The 21,727-nt window shown below is 43.3% G+C and overlaps 1 protein-coding gene across 1 annotated transcript in view; it reads left to right on the forward strand.

Moving 5' to 3' along the window:
• Positions 1–21,727, forward strand: part of RRP12 (ribosomal RNA processing 12 homolog) — a 1,805,151-nt gene that overhangs the window by 387,455 nt on the left and 1,395,969 nt on the right. The gene's annotated exons all lie outside the window — the stretch shown is intronic.

Below are 21,727 nucleotides of genomic sequence, written 5' to 3' on the forward strand. Positions count from 1 at the left end.
ATGTATCCTTAATGTTTATTTCCACATATAATGGGGATTCTGACGTTATTAAAAAGATAATTTATAGGAATTGGAGTATTTTTCAGATGAATAAAGAATTTGCAGTACATTTTGGAAAGAGACCTATGTTTGTTTATAGAAAGGATTTAGCATTTAAGGATATTTTTGAAAGGAATCTATTGGTTAAGGGGCCTTCCACAAACAGAAGTGGGATGAGGCTACGCAGAAGCATGGACTGCTGGTTAGAGATTGTAAATTGCATATGCTTTTATCAATCTCTGGTACGGAAGGCAATGAGAAAAGGGTACGGGTGTGCTAAGTGAAAGACAAGCTCTAGTAGAATTTTTGTTGTGTCTAGACAAGAAGCTGCTGTTAAATGGATAATTGGTGGAAATATAAAATATTCCATTATAAGAGTCAGTGAGAGGAACAACAAATTGCAAATTGTCTGTCCATTCTCTTTTTCCCGTAGGAAAATGAAAGAACTTCTGCATGGATGCAAAATATGCACTCAAGTCCAGAAGGTTTAGGATTTCTGCTTGGGAGTATTTGCATAGGTAACGGACTTCAGATGTTTTTCCCTCTGGTAGGCACCGCATGCAGGAGGTGTGATGGGAAAGAGATGCAAGTGGGAGCATGTTTTTTAGGAATGTAAGGAATTGGTGTAAAAAAAAAATCTTAGAGTACTTTGTTACAAATGTTTGGGGGAGCAAATATTCATAATTAAGGAAATGATTTTTTTGAGATGGAATATAAAATGTTAATTGGCATGATACAGGAAGGCGTCACTAAGTTTGTTTTTGTCTACCAGAAAAACAATTACTAAAAAATGGAATTCCAAGTCTAAATCAACTGTAATTGTAAAGGAGATAGAACAACTGGAAGTAGGATATTTAGAAAAGGGACGGAGTAGAGTACATTGAAATCAATATAATTTGTGGCAACATTGTATGCTGAATAATTATCAGGAGGAGGAGGAGTGAGGAGGATGGCAAGAAATGAGCCCCTCTGTAATGTTTTGAGTGAATGAAATTGGTGAAACATTTATGTATATTGTTGGAAAATAATAGAAACATGTTTCTGTGGTTTGTTTTCTGTTAATGTGCGATCTGTCCATGTCATTTGATGACTTAATAAAGATGAATGGTACAGATGTTTGGGGAACAAGTCATTGTAACTAAATGTTAGATTTCTAAATTACTTCAGCACACACTATAAATCTATTAACCATTCTGATTTCGCTGTCATTCTGATTCTGTACCCACTATCTTCTGTCCAAACCAGTTTCTAGCACAATCCATATAATTTTTAATTTTAAATATAGTAGTTCCTCTAAAGAAGATGTTCTTTTAGTCTGTATACGTTTTTACCTCATAATCTCTAGTTTTACTGCTACCTGATAACATGTCCAAGTGTATTTTTTATCATTTTGTCAGGTAGAAGGTTCAATCTTCTGCATGTATTCTGCTTAAACTATATCATTCCTATCTGCTGCCATGCTTGTATATACAGATATCTCAGTGTATTTTGGACCTTAATGATATCTGCGGTGGTGGTGCTGCGGTAGCGTTCTCACCTCAGACATTGTCCTGTTCGATTCTCAGCTAGAGCATCTTCTGTGTGGAGACATGCGTGAATGGGGCGTACCTTCGTTGAAGGTTGTGCGTCAGGGCTGGCAACTCGGCACGTAAAAATCTACTGGCAATCATTAGCGGACCGAAGTTCCGCTGTGGCGACCCCTAACCGAAAACCCTAAAAGCCGAAAGACACAACTTGACAAAATGATGCAATTTCTATTTTTATTTTCCTTAAACTGTAACATTCCTGTTTAGTCACTGAACTTGTGTGTTGCGTTTTCTGACTATGTTGTAAGATTTTTGTTACAAATTGTTCAGTTTGTCTTTGTAATAATTTTGTCTATGTTGTATGTGGAGTTTTTCTCCTTGGGCCTCCGCTGAAAATGGGCTCACACACAGTTGGACTTTTCTGGTAAACAAATGTAAAATAAAAGTATAAATGTTTGAAAATAAGGAACTGGTTTATTAGGTTGGGATACCACTGCTGTTTGATACTTTACTAGGTGCTACTTATTTTTAGTGTACTTGCTGAGTAATTTATTTCATGACCTATCTTGATCATATTCATACAAAGAAGCAACAGTTCTCCACAGTGTAGTTCAATCAGTGGAGGTCGCAAATGTTTTATTGTAGTGGAAACCATTAGAATGACAAGAACAAGACAAAGTAAAAGAAGCATGAGTTAAGATTTTGTCAAACATCAGTCAACATCTCGTAACTTAAACATTTAGAGTGTAAATTTGAAAACGTGGTGCAACCTTAAAGGACTGTCAAACGGAGGTAGTATTGTTGAGGCATCTGTGATCATCTTGTGTTACATTTAGACACAAGATATTAATTACTCCAAAGCTTCTGAATCATAGTTGAGCATAAGTATGTTATTCTCAAAGTTTGAATGTTAGCAGTAACCATGGATTTTTGCATAAATTTTCACATCTTCAAACAAGATTTCGTTAGATTTCCATAAAGGTAACAACACCTTCTCCGTAACTAGTGTTTGCATAACATTATACGCACAGGTAGACCTAAAACATGTCAGAATATATTGTTCTACAGTCATTACAAATTATTATATTTAGAACCATTTACACGCTCTGTCATTCTATTACTTTAGAAGCCTTTTTTCGTAAATGCCAAAATGCACTTTATTAAGCTGTACTACCAAAACATAAGAAATTGGCTGTTGAAATTGTCTTGAAGCCAACATGCAGTATATGTATATATATATATATATATATATATATATATATATATATATGTGTGTGTGTGTGTATACATATATATATAAAAACAAATATATATATATATATATATATATATATATATATCTACACACACACACACACATATATATATATATATATATATATATATATATATATATATATATATATATATATATTGCCCATATCTATTTATTTCTGAAAGGGGGGGATAGTCATAGTGAAGTACTTTGAATTGTAAGGGTGTGAGAGCATTTTGTATGTGCTCTACTAGGTATCGTCCCATGTTTACTAAAATGTTGATACCTTTTAAAAGTGTAGCCCAGTAGAAGGAGAAGTGTGCATCAGAAAAATATTTTTACAAATGATTATTGTGTTATACAAAAAAGGATGTCAGGCATTTTTCCCTGAGCTGTTCCATTTTGGATGAGACAAAAATCAAATATTTACTGCATATATTTGAATTAGGGGGCTCTTCAGTGTATCAACCCTAATTAGGTTTAGAAAAGGATAAGCAGAACAATAAAGACCTTGTTTAGTTAATGCACTTTTGTTAGCTATAATGCTGTAAAGTTTTTTTTTTTATGTACGGCCATGATTGGATGTTTGTCACCCCCAAAGTCTAATAATTTACTTGTGTTCATATTTCTGGATAGGTTAAAACTGGGTCAAAAGCTAAGCAACATGACATTGTTTAGGTAGTTAAACATTTTCATACTTCCATCTCCATCTGTTTATCTTTAATGTTTTATCCTTAGTACCGTCCCATTTTCCAGTTATTGTCTGTTCACATGTTTTTGTGAAAAGAAATCTTCAAAATGTTTTGGAAGGTGCTTACACTGAGACTGTTTCCATCAGGCTTGGACCCAAGTTGTAGTTTGTTTGAAGCCATTTGTGAGGTTGTACTGCCCTCTGCTTCCTGAGCAGACTAAAATTAAATTGCATGCTCATTAGAGGTCACTGTATACTGTTTAAATCCATTTTTACATCTTGTTAGGTCTTTAACAGTCCTTGGACTTACTTCCCTTCTAGGCCATTTTAAGCCTAAATAATTTCCCCTTTGTGCTCAAATTTATATATCCCATTAGGTTAAAGATTGACCGTAGCCACTCTATGGTTGATAACTGCCGTTAATGAGAATAACTGCGATTGTACCGTAGATAATTTGAGGTGACCCTTGCATGGGAAAAAGCATTTAGGAGCTGCCTCTGTCTATTAGTTGTACAAGAAGGCATTCCTGGGTACATTTTCTTTTTCTCTTCTATAGATCCAAGTTGCAATTGAATACGGACAGGGATGAACTTTGTTTTATGTGAATGAGAGGCTGTTCGAGAGCAATGGTACCATCTGCGAGATATACCTGTCCCTCCAAACTGTTCTGTTGATGCTGAAGAGGTTTGGATCCCAGAACCAAGTATTTCTGATGCCATTTGACTTGCTGATGTGCAGTAAATCAATGAGTATTGGGTTGGAGAATGCCTAGCATGCCAGACATAGGTCACCTTTTAGAAGTTTGTAAGATAGAGAGAGAGTATAGTGGCAGTTCTTAGAGTTTGTCCATGTGGGATATGTTATTTAGGCCGTATATCCTTTTAGTAAGGTATCTGATGTTCTTCGTGTTTCACTGTTGCAGTCATCACATTTTGGTTGTCTGCCTGCAGGTAGCCCTCAGCCGGCTTGAATACCAGAGTCTTGGATTCCGGCGTCGTATGCCATCTCTTCTTCCATGATGTCAGGTCGTCCGGTGTATAAAATATGCAGCAGATGCCATTCATCAGTCTTTCTTGCTGTGCGGTGCCAAAAGCAGAAGCAATTCGCAAGTGCCAGTCAGCAGACTTCTGAAATTTTCGTTTTCGAGTTTCAGAACTGAAGTCTTCAAAAAGCTAAGTACCCAGTTGGGGATCCTTTTTCTTGCTCTTAGCCGATGTCAGTAAAAGTTAATTGTCTTACTTGTGGAAAGCAAATACCTCAAAAATTTTCATTCGTACTGCATTCCTTGCTTAAGCCCAGACCACGACGTCCCTCGCTGTCGGTTTTGTGCCTTGTTCAACTCCCGAACTATTGTTGCCGGGCTATATTTGCAGCAAATTATTTTGTTACTCTGTATAACTATCCAGAAATGGCTTTGGTAAGCAATCCGACTACTGATATTCTAAAAAAAAGTAAGGATAAAGACAGACCGTATAGGTCCAAAACTGCCGACGATGCTTCCATTAAGCTAGTCGCCAGTCCACCAGTACTCATTGAGGTGCTTTTGCAGCCCCTGATGCCCGCTAACTCAGATTCGCAGGGCTGTGCTAAGACCCATTCAGAGTCCTGTATGCTGAGAGATGCTTCTTTGACTATGGAACCTGCAGATGTCTCTCTATCGTGGATGGGTCGGAGCCGCTGTGCAGGCACCGGCTCTGAGGGTGTATTCAGGCCTACAGACTTGCATTTTAAACAGATGCCATCTTCATCCAGGCCTAAAACTCGACCCTAGAAAACAGACGTCCAAACCGCATGGTCAGGCCCATATGCCTAAAAAACAAATGCTTTGAATGGCTGAAGACCTTATTGCCTTAATTAGGTGAAGCCAGCCTTCCCCCTGTAAGAGACCTAGAACTGATTTTCCTTCTGATTCTTCTGATCAGGAATCTGATATTTCTGTTTCTTCTGATTACCAGGATTTGCCCTTATCTACCTATGAGGATTCTGATGCAGAGGATTCCATTCCCTCTGCTTCCTCTCCAGAAGATTTTTCTTTTGGTGAAACCTTGCACACTCTTGGGTAGCATTTCCGCTGGGAAAGCCAGGATTTTTCTGACTTCAAAAAGAGGCTTAGGGAATTCTTACTCCTCCCTCAACACAGGCCTTTAACTATCCCTGCTGTTATGGACATTGTAGATGATGCTTTCTTGGAATCTAGCCTTTCCTCAGACACTACTTCCAGCTCCCAATAAACCTGACCGGTATTAGAGTACCTGACTCTCAAGTTCCTCTTTAAGAATCCTACTGCAGATCCAGAGATCATTTCCCAATGACCAAAGGGCATTAATGCTACTACTGCCAAAACCCCTACCCTTTCTGATAGAGATTCTAGAGCCTTGGACAGATGGGGTAAGAAGGTATATACTTCTGCTACTTTGGCCATTAGGGCTTTAAATTGCCAGTTTCATATAAAGTGCCAGCAGCATATTATGGGACTACTTAAACAGAAAAATATGTTGATTCCTGACTGTGTTGAACACAAAGAATTACAGGATTTAATGTATTCTGCAGAACAAGTTGGTAAACCTACTTTGCAATGTGGTTTTGACTCTTTAGAAGAATCTTGCAGGGCTGCTGTCACTGGGTCTGTACTTAGAAGGCATGCTTGGCTTAAGGAGCAAAACTTGCCAGATCATGTTACAGCTAAATTACTGGATGCTCCCTTAAACCAAGACTTCCTGTTTGGCAACAAAACAGAAGTCCTCAAAAACATGGAGGAAAAAGCTAGGTCTAATGCAAACTGTTAAAGATTTCCTGCAAGTATAGCATCCCAGATTTAGTAGACATTGGCCTTCAAAGAATTTCCAGCCTCTTCCAGGCCTTCTCAGTCCAAACGCAGGAACAGCAGACCACCTTGGTTACAGTTTCAGGCTACACACAGGCCTAAGCATTGGCGGGCTCCCACTTCCAAAGCAGGGAGTAGTAAGACACCCCCTACGGAAAAATGGCACGATGACTTAACCTTAACCCTTCCAAGCCCTGCTGAACTGCCTGCTCCCTTAGGAGGAAAGCTCGTCCTGAATGCAAAAAACTGGGAACTCATTGCCCAGGACAAATGGGTTTTGAATATAGTTCCCCAAGGATACAGATTCCACTTACACACCCTACCATCCTCAAATGGTTGGCCAGACCTACCCCCAGATCAGTGGGCAGAGGCTCTACAGCAGGTTCTTTCTCTTCTAAGTATCAGGGCTATTCAACCTGTCCCAGTAGAAGAAAGGGACAAGGTTTTTATTCAAGAACTTTCCTGGTACCCAGAAAAGACAGCTCCCGGTGTTCTATCCTTGGCTTCTCTATTCTAAACAACTTTTTGATAATCCCAAAATTCAGAATGCTAACACTTCAACAGCTGCTTCCTATTCTAGGCAAAGATGCCTGGTTAGCAACCTTAGACTTAAAGAAAGCTTACCTGCACATTCCAATAAAGGAATCTTGCAGGAAATAGCTACGCTTCAGGGCAGGCTCCATGCACTATCAGTTCTCTGCACTTCCCTTTGGCTTATCTACTGCACCCAGGGTATTCACAAAGTGTCTAGCTCCAGCCATTACATTTTGCAGGCAGAGAAATATTCAGATATACCCATACTTGGACAATTGTCTGATTCAGTCAGAAAGCCAGAACTTGCTATTAAAACATCTGGCATTCGTAAAGAAACTTCGAACCTCACTGGGGTACACCATAAATGAAAAGAAATTTCACCCAGTACTCTGCCAGCAGATTGTATTCCTGGGACCAAGCTTGAACACAACTTCCCAGATGGCTTTCCTTACTTCAGAGAAACAAATTTATTTGACAACCTGTGTCAAACTACTGGCCACAGAGACCCAGCTATCTGCAAGGAAAATTTCTGCAAGCCCTAGGGTTCATGGCCTTTTCCTTTCTACGAATTCCATATGCAAGACTGCATATGAGGAAACTACAGTGGTATCTAAAAAGCCTATGGTGTCAACATTCTCAGGACCTGACATCATTGATTCCTATCATTCGTTGCATAAAGACAGAGTTCCTTTGGTTGGCAGAGGCCTGCTACCACAACAAGGGGCTCCCTTTCACTCTACCCCCTGCTGCCCAAACCCTAACAACAGACTCCTCAGACTGTGCATGGGGGGCTCACTTGGCAGGGCAGTGCATTCAGGGCAAATGGAACCTGAGACAGATGCACCTGCATATCAACCAAAAAGAAATGTTAGCTGTTCAGAATTCCCTGACAGCCTTCAAAGACAACATTCTTCCAGGACAAGACCATTCTCTGTTGTCTCAGCAGGCAGGTCAGATTCTGCACCCTCAACTTCAAATCCTGAACTTTGCAGCCTGGCTAATCCATTGAACTCTCCAATAGCATCCTTCAGTAAGCAGGTGCTAGATGTCCTTCTGGAGGCAAGGAGGCCTAGTACTAGAAAACCCTATGTTGAAAAATGGAAAAGATACTGTTCCTGGAGCCAGACTCAGGGGATGGGCACAACAGTGCCCAGTTTACCTCATATACTTAAGTACTTAACAGAAATGCTCCACAAGGGCATATCCTTCTCGTTAATTAAAATTCATGCCTCTGCCTTTTCAGCACATTATAATAATGAACCACCCCTCTTCTCTCACGCCCTGCTAAAGCAGTTCCTCAGAGGGGCCAAAAATTTAAGACCCCCCAGGAGATCCTCTACTCCAGCCTGGGACTTTAACTTTGTATTGGAAAAGCTCACTCTCCCTCCTTTTGAGCCAGCTGCAACTGCAGAGTTGAAATTCCTTTCTTGGAAAACAGCCTTCCTTCTAGCCATCACTTCAGCAAAAAGAGTGTCTGAATTACAGGCCCTCGTGGCAGTGGAGCCCTTCATTATCTTCCATGCAGACAGGGTTTCCCTCAGGACCAATCCTTCCTTTATGCCCAAGGTGATGTCTAGTGTGGCCCTAAATCAGTACATTCATTTGCCTACCCTTTTCCCGTATCCACAAAAAGGAGAAAGAATTCTGCACTCCTTGGATGTGCACAGACAACTTTGATTTTATTTAGACAGGACTAAGCCTCTTAGAAAATCTGAACAGCTGCTAGTTGGCTTTGCTGCAGGGGCAGAGGGGAAGGCCATTTCAAAGCAAACCATTTCTAAATGGATAGCCCATTGCATTCATTTCCACTATAAGTGGGAAGTAAATAGTGTGGGAAGAAATAGCCAGGGAATTGTTATGGCTAGACTTGTATAGGCCCTAGGGCTGATAGCCTAGTAATAACCTATGAACCTATAAGCACCATGGAAAATCTACCCCACAGGGGATAAGATCACATTCCACCAGGGCTGCATCTACCTCTACAACCTTTCTCAGAGAGTCCCTATCAGGGACATCGTAGAAGCTCCTACCTAGAACTCTGTACATAACTTCACCAAGCATTACCACATGTCTATTTTTTCTAAATCCAGAGCTGGGTTTGCCACTGCAGTCTTGCAGGGCTTCATAGCTGGCCCTAATGCTCTCTGACTTCCTCCTCCTTTTCTTAGCTTTGGGAATCAACCCAAATGTGATGACCGCAACAGGGAAACATGAACATAGTACAGTTGTGTACACTTACTATAAATGTAGATGTTAGAGTGTATTCACTGTTGCAGTCCTGGTTACCCTCCCTCCAGCCCCCTGACTTGTCTTGGCTCTATCTTTCCTTCTTGTTTGTCGTATTTAAGTTTTCTGGTGTATTTACTTTTTGATGGAGGTGTACCATAACTTATAATTGCGTCCCATTGTGGGGGCGCCTGACATCTGGGGCAAGAAAAACTGATGTAATACCCTTGGCTGCATGTTATATACCCCTGACGACCTGACGTCGTGAAAGAAGAGACAGCATCTGATGCAGGAATCCAAGACTCTGGTATTCAGGCCGGCTGAGGGCTACCTGCAGGCAGATAACCCAAATGTGATGACTGCAACAGTGAATACACTCTAACATTTACATTTATTGTAAGTGTACACAACTGTACTTTGTGGGTGTTCAGCTGTATGTGTCTTGACGAATGCCAGAGGGGGTCACTGTATTCAGTGACTAGCATGCTGCAACATTGTTATAAGCTGTGTACTTCACTGACCGAATATAGAAGCTATGTTAGTAGAACTGTTTTATCTGATGTTCTCAGTCTTCATCTGTTCTTGACTTGCTATGGTTCCGATCCTTGGAACCAATCCGGTTGTTATAAAGCTCGAGCCAGCCAAAAAAAAAATCTCTTGAGCTGCTAGTCTACCCATAATGCACGTTTTTATATAACCTTGGATCTTGTTTGCTGCTCCTGCGAATAAGATGCGTCAGCTGACTGTCTCATAGCAAAGTACTTTATAGTTACTTTATAACTGATTTTATAACTAATTTCTTGGAATTTTTTCTTGTGAAAGATTTCCTCTCTTACTGATCTACCCTTGAGCGAGTGTTTCTTTTACTGCTGGCATTTCTTTCCCCTACCATTGCTGGTAGTCCTTTCTTTCTCTTTACCACTTGGTAACTTTACTACCATTGTGGGTAGTTTTTTTCTGTTAACTGTGTGTGTGTGTGTGTGTGTGTGTGTGTGTGTGTGTGTGTGTGTGTGTGTGTGTGAGAGCTTTCCTTCCGTCTCTTTTCTGTCTTTCCTTTTTGATAGAAAATGGCAGAAAAGCCAAAATCTTGTACAACAAGCTTTAAGCAATGTTCTGAGTGCAGAGGAAACTGTCAAACTCAGATTTTGATACAGATTCTCATGAAAAATGTGTATACTGTTTGGCTGGATTGCTTTATCTGCCAGGGTTTCAGTAGTAGAACTCTGGCAGAGCGAGAATAAACAGATCCTGAAGGGCTCCTTAAAGCCCCTTTTGAGGAAGCCTTCTCAAAGGCTAACCAGTCATCTCCAGCCTCTGCATCAAAGTCCTCTTGTTAGGTGCTGATGTCACCATCGGCACAGATTTGTGAAGAAACGCAAGCATGTTTCTGAGGGTTCATCTTTGGAACCAAAATTTAAGGTTATGAGGCTGTTGGAGCAGACAAAATGCCCGGCACTGAAAACTTCACTAGTGCCTTCTACAGCAGCTACAACAGTTACTTTAACCATACCTTCCACAGCTCCAATGTTGGTGCCGACTACCACTCCAACCACTTCAGTACCCATTTCACCTACGGTGCAAATGGTGCCGAAATTAGTTTTATCCACGGAACCCAGATCCATCTTCTCCATTCCTGGACCAGTTCCATGGTCAGCTCCCCATTCCATTCCTTTGTCCATGTTCTCTACCAGAAGCTGTTCTGAGGTCAATGTTGTTAGGTTGGTGGATCAGATCTTGACAGCTGGAGTTGTCTTTCCTCTTCTCAAGCTCCTCTCGCTTTTGGCACAGTGGGGTTTTCCCCATCCACCCCTACATATTCTCCTCCTCTGACCTTGATACAGGCTTTAGAGTACTCTACTTCATAGTCCTAGGTATCATTTGCTTCTGCGTCGACAACACTTCTGTCTTCGGCGCCAAGCCCTGGCTCCCTAGGTGTTGTCAGCACCGTTGGATCCCCAGGGCCTTATCTTCACCACTAGGACTGGGGGGATTCGAGCTGGCTCTGAGTTTTTCCATAGAGCTTGACAGTGTTTCTTTCAGCTCAGTTGGTGGTGGACCTATCGGTTCCAGTCTGTGAGGTGGGGCTCTTGGGATAGGGTGTTCTGGGCTCCTGTCCCTCCTCATGGGGGTCCTGCCTTTCAGACTATGGAAAGGGCTTTAGCCACTGCTTCATCTTGTGTGGTTCCTGGGTTATTGGAGTCTTCCCCTGTGACTCCAGGTTCTTCCGTTCAGCCACAAACCTCTACACCTGGATAGCGTGCATCACTGTCACAAGACTTGCCTTCTAAAGGCACCCCCTCTTCCAAGTCTTCCTCAAATGTTCCCACTAAAGAGCCCCCTTCAGAAGAGTTTGTGTAAGAGGAAACACCTTGATTCTCTGGAAGACTCTGTCACAGAGGGCATAGATGTTGATGAAGGTGAGGGTTCCTCATGGTCTCCCCCAGAAGACATATCTTTTGGAGACAATCTAGAGGTACTAAAGCAGAGGGGTGATTGGAAGTCCAACAACCCATCTTTGAAGGAATCTCTGTACTTGCAGGCCTTTGGTGCGCGTCCATCTACCTCCTGGGTGACCCTGCCACTGACGATTTAAACTAATTGCTCACGGGCGTGGAAGGCTCCTGATTCTGTAGAACCAGTCTTCCAGAGACCTGACAAAATCCTTACTGCTCCAGAAGACCAACTACATTGGGCTAAAGGCTTGGTAGTAGATACCATGGTGGTAGCTGTCCATCCCCTGAACCGAGAATCCAGGGTGATGGACAGATGTCCTTCAAGAATGCAACTGCAGTCATAACATATGGGTTGTCCTGTCTCAGGCAGCCCTCGGTCGGCCGGATTCCAAAGTCTGGGTCCGACGTCGGCTGATGTCTCATTTCTCTCCGACGTCAGAGTGGCTGGAGTACATAAGCATCAGCCGACGCCATTTTCTTCAGTCTTTCTTGCCGCGCGGTGCCCGAAGCAGAAGCAGTTCGCAAGTGCCGGTCGGTCAGCTCCTGTATTCTTCGAACCAAAGTCATCAAAAAAGCTAAGTACCCCGTTGGGGACCTTTCTTGCCTCAGCCGATGTCAGAAATTACTGAAAAAGTTAACAATTGTCTGTCTTGTGGTAAACAAATACCTCATAAGGATTTCCACTCTTACTGTCTTCCTTGCCTTGGCCCAGACCACGACGTCTCTGCCTGTGTCGCCTGTGCTCGCTTCAATAAGCACACTCTTAGGCGCCGGGCGGAGTTCGCTTAAGACTTTTTCAGCGATAAATTTGCTTATACAATGCCGTCGGAACTTCCGACATCGCAGACTCCTAAGAAACTAAAAGACCAGGACCGACATCCTCGGGCCGCGTCTTCCACCGACTCCACGCCAAAACCTACCGCGAGTGCTCCGGTTCCCCCTGAGACGGTTATTTCACCGCTCCGAACCGAAGACACCGCTTTACCGACACCTCTGATACCGGCGGCCACACCGACGCCAGTTATAGATTTTCCTCCGGATACTGAAACCGAGGAAATGCCCGAGACCATTGCTGTAGATAAGGTCACTCCTGCACGTGGAGCTGCTAGGCCTCCTATGGCCATGTCTATTAAGGCCTACACACGTGCTAAGGCAGCCAGCAAGACCAAGCACCTTACTGCTAAGGCCTTACCTCAGCCTACTCCTGAAACACAAATCATCAAGCCAGACAGATATTATAGGGTCCCATGATTAGAGGTTCACAGGCCCATCTTGAGAGAGGATCCCAGCCTCCTCCTGATAAGAGGCCCCGGGTTGAACCCTCTGACCCTATCCCTTCAGATGAAGATTCTGAGGACTCTGTTCACTCCGATGGCCAGGAAGAGCCCTTCCAGAACTATGAGGACTCTGATGCAGAGGATTCCATCCCCTCGGCCTCCCCTCCTGAGGATATTTCTTTTGGGGAAGTTCTGCATACCATGAGGGAACATTTTAAGTGGCAAGGCCAGGAATATTCTGATTCCAGAAAGCGCCTTCGAACCTTCCTTAAAAAGCCCCAACACAGGCCCCTGGCTATACCTCCTGTGCTTGATGTTTTGGATGACCTATACTCTGACTCCAGTGTTACCCCGGATACTCTTCCTCCTGCCCCAGCCAAGCCAGACAGATATTATAGGGTCCCAGAAACACATTCTCATTTCTTTAGGGCCCATGCTGTTGATTTAGAAACTATTTCTCAGGGACCTAAAGGGGTTTCAGCATCCACCTCCAAAAATCCCTTGCCTTCCAACAGGGAAGCTAGGTCATTAGAGAGATGGGGGAAAAAGGTCTACACCTCCACTATATCTATGAGAGCTCTGAATTGCCTCTTTCATATGTTTCAATATCAGGATTACCTGTTAGATGATTTACAGAAAACATTGGCCTCTCCTGAACCTTTAGACAGGAAGTCTTTTCAGGAAGCTGTACATAATTCTCAGCAAGTCAGCAATCACTTTCTGCAGTGTGGATATGATGCATTGGAAGCTTCATGTAGGGCAGCTATGACAGGGGCGGTCATTCGTAGACATGCATGGTTAAAAGAACAAACCTCTACCAGATCATGTTAAGGCAAAACTTCTTGATGCACCTTTGGAAAAGAACAAGCTTTTTGGTACTAATGCTAAAGATGTGCTAAAGTCCATCGAGGAAAAAGCAAAATCAGTTCAGACAGTCAAAGATTTCCTCCAGTTTCAGCCACCCAGATTCAGCAGGAATTGGCCTTCTAAAAACTGGTCCTTTCCTAATCCTGAAAGATTTCAAAGGGGTAAAAACAGGCATGGCCGAGGAAGAGGACAATACAGAGGTTCTTACAGGGGACGGCAATGGCAACCAGCAAACCAAAGAAGTGACACAGGGGTCTCCCCTGCCCCACAGGGACAATCTCAATGACTTTCCTCTACTTCCGCTGACCAAGGAGCAAATAGAAGCTCCCTTGGGCGGAAAATTATCTCTGTTTTCAGACAATTGGCGCAGATTGACAAAGGACAAATGGATTTTGGACATTATAGACCAAGGTTACAGGTTCCACTTTCAATACCTTACCAAGAAAACAAGGCATGCCATACCTACCACAAAACCAGAGGGCAGAGGCTATCAAGCAAATTTCTCTGCTTGCTCAGATCAAAGCAATAGAAAGAGTTCCACAACAAGAACAAGGCCAGGGGTTTTACTCAAGACTGTTCCTTGTTCCAAGAAAAGAAACTCATTGGAGACCAATACTGGATTTGTCCACATTAAAAACTTTTCTCATAGTACCAAAGTTCAAAATGCTGACTCTACAGCAACTCCTTCCCATGCTGGGCAAGGGGTCTTGGCTGATTACTCTGGACCTCAAGAAGGCATACCTGCATGTCCCTATCAGACACAGCTGCAGAAGATACCTCAGATTTCTTGCAGGGCCAGAGCATTATCAATTCTCAGCATTGCCATTTGGCTTATCTACTGCGCCCAGAGTATTTACAAAATGCCTGGCTTCAGTAATTGCTCATTGCAGGCTCCAGGGGATCCAAATTTACCCATACCTGGACGACTGCCTCATACAAGCGGACGACAAATTGATTTTGACAAAAAACTTGAACTATGTCATACAATTGCTACAGGCTCTGGGATACACAGTCAACTTCCAAAAGTCAAGACTTCAGCCATCCCAGCAAATAACCTTCTTAGGAGCCAATCTAGACACAGTCTCTCAAATGGCTTACCTGACAGAAGACAAGCAAGAGAAGTTGACTCATTTCAAAGGTTTGGCAAAACTCACCCAGATGACTGCAAGGGGATTCCTACAGGCCCTGGGTTAATGGCATCCTGCATTCTCCTGGTTCCATTAGCAAGACTACACATGAGAAAGCTTCAATGGTACCTAAAAAGCCTATGGTCTCAGCACAGCAACAACCTAGAGACAACCATACCGCTCATTCCATGCCTACAAAAGGAATTCCTATGGTGGGCCTCGGTAAGCCAGGCAAACACAGGTATGTCATTCAAAAACCTCAGATAACACAGACCATGACCACAGATGCCTCAGACCTTGGATGGGGGGCGCACATGGAGGGCAGATGTATACAAGGACAATGGTCTCCAAAGGAAACACATCTGCATATAAACCAAAAAGAAATGCTGGCAGTAATGCATGCCATCAAGGCCTTTCGACAACAACTTCAGCAAGGCCATCTACTGATACGGACAGACAACACCACTGTGATGTGGTACATAAACAAGCAAGGGGGCACCCATTCCTACCCCCTATGCAGACTGACAATGAATCTTTGGGAAAAATCACTGAGCCTAAACATACAGTTGCAATCCCAGTTTGTTCCAGGCAAAGACAATGTGCTGGCAGACAGCCTAAGCAGGAATTTCATAGATCCACACGAGTGGAGGTTACATCCGAAAATCTTCACACAACTCACTTCGACATGGGGCAGGCCAGAAGTAGACCTATTTGCCTCCCACCTCAACCATCATCTACAAAAATTCTGTTCAAGGACATACCATCCACAAGCTTGGAAAATAGATGCTCTTTCATTCAACTGGAACTTTCTAAAAATCTATGCATTCCCACCTCTGCCACTGATGACCACAGTATTACTAAAGATCAAAGCAGAGAGGCCCAAGGGGATCCTAATAGCTCCAGACTGGCCAAGACAACACTGGTACCCACTACTACGGAGCATATGCCACAACAAAAAGTGGGCCCTTCCCCAATGGCCCCTACTTTTGACTCAACACAACTTCAAAACAGTGCATCCAAACCTTCAGACACTGCAGCTAACAGCCTGGGAGATCCCATGAATAACCTCAGTCTGTCTCTCTCCAAGGAAGTTCAGCGGATATTAACAGAAGCTCGAAGACCATCCACCAGAAAGGTTTACTTAGCAAAATGGAAGAGATTCAGCATTTGGAATACCAGCAAGGGACATGATGCATCATTATTGAATATCCCACTCATCCTGGAATATTTGGCAGATATGCTACAGAATGGACTCTCATATTCTTCCATAAAGATACATGCTTCAGCTATCTCAGCTAGATATAACACTGATCCACCTGTGTTTTCACATCCTTTGTTAAGGCAATTCCTCAGGGGAATCAAGAACATTAAGCCACCAAGAAAGGCTCCAGTGCCAGCTTGGGACCTCAACTTTGTCCGAGAAAAACTGACTCTACCTCCCTTTGAGCCAGCAGCTTCAGTGGACTTACAATTTTTATCATGGAAGACAGCTTTTCTGTTGGCAATTACCTCAGCAAGAAGGGTTTCGGAACTACAGGCCCTAATGGCAACACCACCGTTCATAATCTTTCACAGAGACAGGGTCTCCTTAAGAACCAACCCTACTTTTATGCCAAAGGTGGTATCTAGGGTTTCTTTAAATCAAGCTATTCACCTGCCTACTTTCTTCCCCAATCCTGAGAGCAAAGGGGAAAGACTGTTGCATACCTTGGACATTCACAGACAACTTCGCTACTACCTGGACAGAACCAAGACCAGTAGGAAGTCTGATCAGCTTCTTGTAGCTTACGCCCCTGGAGTACAAGGAAAAGCAATTTCCAAACAGACTATTTCAAAATGGATTGGACATTGCATCAGATTTTGTTATTCCTTCCATGGGAAGAATGTTCCAGCCAATGTCAGACCACACTCCACCAGAGCTACAGCCACCTCTACAGCATTCTTAAGAGGGGTGCCTACAAAAGACATTCTAGAAGCTGCTACATGGAGCTCCGTGCATACATTCTCCAAACACTACAATCTCCCTTTATATTCCAGATCCAGAGCAGGCTTTGCTTCGGCAGTCCTGCAGGGTTTGATTGCCACACCATCTCTTTCCTAGAGCATTCCTCCTCCCCCAGGTAAGCTATGGTATTCAACCCATATGTTATGACTGCAGTTGCATTCTTGAAGGACATAGTTCAGTTTTGTACCTACCATAAATGTAGATGTCTGATAGATATGCAACTGCAGTCGGATTTTCCCTCCCTCCATACCCCTCTATGCCTTGGGTCCACTCCTATCCCTGTTTCTCTTAGCTGGGGATATCTGTTATGGTGTATCTGTTTATTGCTTACTTATTTGTCTGGAATCCTGTTTTTGTCTTCCAATTTGATTACAGCCTTCCTTGGAGGGCACCTGGCATCTGGGGCAAGAAACACTGAAGAAAATGGCGTTGGCTGATGCTTATGTACTCCAGCCGCTCTGATGTCGGAGAGAAATGCGACATCAGCCAACGTCTGACCCAGACTTTGGAATCCGGCCGAACGAGGGCTGCCTGAGGCAGGACAACCCATATGTTATGACTGCAGTTGCATATCTATCGGACATCTACATTTATGGTAGGTACAAAACTGTACTATTTGGGAGGGGCGGGTCTCTTCTCCATCAGGTCCTTGAACTTCTTGGCACACTTTCACTAGGCTCCAAAGGGATCTGGTCAAGGAGCTGTCAGATACCCTGGCGGGAACTGTGGTGGTGGGGGGGGGTCCAGGAAAAAGTGGCCTCCCAAATGGTCCTAGAGACTATCTTGAACTTGTCCATGAGGCTTATTGCACATGCGGCCAAAGGGGGAACCAGGTCAGCAGCTTCAGGAGTTGCAATTTGGAGACACGTTTGGATGCGCCTGTGCAAGTTTGCAGAACCATTCAAATCTTCCTTTGTCAGTGCCCCCCTTTTGACAGGTCCTCCTTGTTTGGTCGCAAAGTAAAGGAAGCTCGGTTCAGGTGTGAAAAGGATGGAAAGACTTTGTCTGCTGTTGGCGTACATTTCTCCACTCCTAAACTATCCTATTCCAGGAATGGAAGGAGTGGTAAGATGTGGTTCAAGAATTCCCAGAGGCCTTTTCAGGACGCAAGTGGCTCGGACTCCCCTCGGGACACAGGGGGGAGTTAGTGGAAGACAATGTCCTAGAGGCAGGGGTTGTCCACACAATCAGGGTTCCAGGGATTCGTTCTCTGGTCAACCCTGTCAGTGCTCCTGAAGGGGGGCCTAGTTGCTTACCTCTGGAAGCAGTCGGGAGAAGATTTTCCTTGCACTCCAATGCCTGGCGACACATAACCACTGATGCCTAGGTGATAAGGATTATTTCCAGAGGTTATCTAATTCTCTTCACCTTTTATCTGACAACCCCTGCAAGACTTTCCGACATTACATCCAGTCAGAGAGTTCAAGCAGCAATATAAATATAAAAGCTGCTAGAAAAGTCCTCCAAGAAGTCCTACCAGACCAATTAGGATCCGTTTTTATTCGAGATTCTTTTTAGTGCCAAAGAAAACAGGAGACTGGAGACCCATTTTAGATCTCCGTATTCTAAGCATATTCATCCAACAAGCAAAATTCCAGATGGCCATGGTTCATTTTCTTCTCCCATTCTTAGAGAAAGACTATTGGATGTGCTCTATTGACTTTCAAGGCACATTACCACACAAAGGTGGACAAACGCTCCAGAAACTTTCTCTACTTCCGAATGGGAGCCAGTCATTTCTAATTCAGAGTGTTGCCCTTTAGTCTCACCATAGCCCCCAGTGTGTTCACCAAATGTATGGCAGCAGTTACAGCATGTCTGAGGCTGCACAGATTCTGTCTGTTTAGATAACTGGTTCCTCACTGCTCCCACTAAGCATCTACTTCTATAAACTCCAGACTACATGTTGAAACTAGCCCTTCAGTTGGCCATACGGTCAAGCCTGCAAAATCTCAGCTGACCCCTTCTCAGGACATGGAATTTATCGGAGCTCGCCTCAACACCGTTTCTTGAGGGTCTACTTTGTTTCATGGAATCTCATTTCACTGAATTTCATTTTACCCCGACCACATTGCTGAAAACACAAATTACTGAAAAATCACTTCAGTGAATCTCATTTCACTGAACTGAAGTTAGTATATATTGCCCTGCGTAGAGTACTTTAAGGCAAGTGAAAGGTATATGCCATTTTTCCCAATGTAGTGCGATGCTGGAGTTTGTATATATAGTTAGGGTGGTGTGGCAGGCACAGCCCCCCACATTGGTGGTGTGGCGGCCATGGCCCCCTTCCTAGTTTGTTTTATATTATATTTAATGAAAACTTCAAAACAATACATTTTAAACCATAGACATGCATACTTACAACATCAATGACTAACTCTCTCCAGAAGACAATATGTTCTCAAACTAAATGGGGGCCTACAGCCCCCCCCCAACTATATATACTAATTCCAGGATCGCACTACAGTGAGGAAAAGGGCATATAACTTGTACTTGCTTTACAGTACTGTACACAGTGCCATGTATACCAACTTCAGTTCATTGAAGTAAGATTCAGTGAAATGATTTTTCAGTAATTTGTGTTTTCAGTGATGTGGTCAGGGTGAAATGAAATTCAGTGAAATGAGGTTCAATGAAACAAAGTACATCTGTTTCTTGCATAGTATCTCTTCCACTGCGCAGATTAAAAAAATTCAGTCACAGGTCCTTCATCTTCTTTACTCAAACAAAATTCCTGCTTGTCTAATTCTGCAGGCATTAGGTTCCATGGCAGCAGCAATCATATTGGTTCTGTTGGCAAAATTTCCGTGAGAGTTCTCCAATGATTACTTGCAAACCAATGGACTATTCTAACCCACCCTATGAACCATTTAGTTTTCATATCAAGCCAATGCAAGAACAACCTATCCTGGTGGATGCAGGTCAGAGGAGATTCTTCTAGGCCTCCCTTTTGTTCCCCTCGGCCCAAGGCCATAGTGACCACAGATGCTTCCCAAGTGGGGTGGGGGGGATCATCTCAGGAAGACTGTCCAAGGCACTCTGTCCCCCTCCAAGGCCAGTTTGCGTTTGTGTTCTAGAGTTAAGAGCAGTGCTTCTGCCGTTCAAGCATTTCACTCTGCTTTACCTCAAGGGATGATAGCTATACAGTTGGACAACATGCCTGTTGTCTGGTACATCAGCAAACAGGGGGGAACCAAGTCCTACCCATTGTGTTGAGAAGCCCTTCAAGTGTGGCAATGGGCTAAAACTTCCAACTGCTTTCTGATAGTAATGCACATCCCGGGGAGTTCAAACCTGATTGCGGATAAACTAAGCAGATGCATCCTCATGCCTCACGAGTGGTTGCTGATTTCCAGAGTAGCGAAGGAAAATCTTTCTTCACTGAGGTCAGCCTTGCTTCGACCTGTTTGTCTCACCCCTGAAGAACAAGTGCAGAAGCTAATTTGCCCTAATTCCCCCTCAGGGGAAGTTCCCCAGGCACTCTGTTCTCTGCGATTGGCCCCCGGGTCCCCTTTACTCTTTCCCCCTGCCCCCTTTTTCTAAAAGCAGCTCAGTTGAGAAGCAGTGATCCTCATTGCTCCCTACTGGCCTCGACATATATGGTTTCCCTTCCTCTGGCCTCCTCCACTACATTGCCCTTGGATTCCGGACCCAGTTCTGGATCTCTTGTCCCACCCCCAGGGACTAGTGCATCCCAATCTTCAGATTTTCAAGCGGACTGCTTGGTTTCTCCAAATTGTGGGAGCTGACGGGCTTAATGGTATTCCTTCTCTTGTATGACACATTTTGTTGGCTTCCCATAAATCATCCACTAGGAGTCTGTAGCTTAGTAAATGGAAGAGATTTTTTATTTGGGTTTCCAGACAGTGGTCTGGATCCTTTTTCAGCATCAGTAGAGAAAATTCTGGAGTTTCTATCTGCTGTCTTTAGTAAAGGAGCTTCTGCTTCCACCATCCTGGTTATCTTAGCAGCTATTTCAAATTTCCATAACTATTTCAGGGCTCCATCCTTAATTTCTTGCAGACTTTGTAAGGTTTTTCTTAAGGGCACAATCCTCTTAAAGTACCCTTTCGAAGACCCTCTTTTGCCATGGAATCCAACCCTTGTGTTACAGTTGTTTACTTTACCACCATTTGAACCCGCAGTGACTTGTGATTTAAAATTTCTTTCTTGGAAAACATTGTTACTCATAGCTGTCACTTCAGTGAGATGAGTCTCTGAATTACAGGCTTTATGCTCTACAGCTCCATACTTGGTTTTCTACAAAGATAGTGTCACTCAGAACGAACCCTACTTTCCTTCATAAAGTGACATCGGCGACCAATATGAACCGATCTATTGATTTGCCTATATTCTTTCCAACATTTTCAAATAAAGGTGAGCACTGCCTGCACCATCTGGATGTACACAGGCAATTACATGTCTGCCCTGACAGAACTAAAGAATTAAGATCATCTGACCAGTTATTTGTGTCCTTTGCCAGTGCAACTTTGGCCAAACCAGTATCCAAGGTGACTCTTTCCAAGTGGTTAAGGAATTGCATCTCTCATTTACGAGAAACTTAACTTAGTTTCCTTTGCTGATTTTCATTCTAAAGCTTCTCTGTCAGAAATTTGCACAGCTGCAACATGGGCTGATCCACATACCTTTATTACTCATTGCAAATTGGATAAGGCCACCCAAGATGTAAGGTAGCTGGGGACTGTGTCCCACAAGTCAGAAATAGATGAAGATTGACAACATCAGATAAAGAAGTTATGTCTTACCATAACATTCCATCTGTGTTGTCTATCTTCAACTTTTCTTGCGTCCCTCCGGTCTGCCCTGTTCTATAGACTTCTGATGGAGTGACATCCTGTCCTGGGTTCTTATTTTAAGGGATAACCTCCAACAAGACTTCTGT

This window comes from Protopterus annectens, chromosome 14.part0 (genome assembly GCF_019279795.1).
Source record: "Protopterus annectens isolate FY-2018-M chromosome 14.part0, PAN1.0, whole genome shotgun sequence".
Lineage (NCBI taxonomy): Eukaryota > Metazoa > Chordata > Ceratodontiformes > Protopteridae > Protopterus > Protopterus annectens.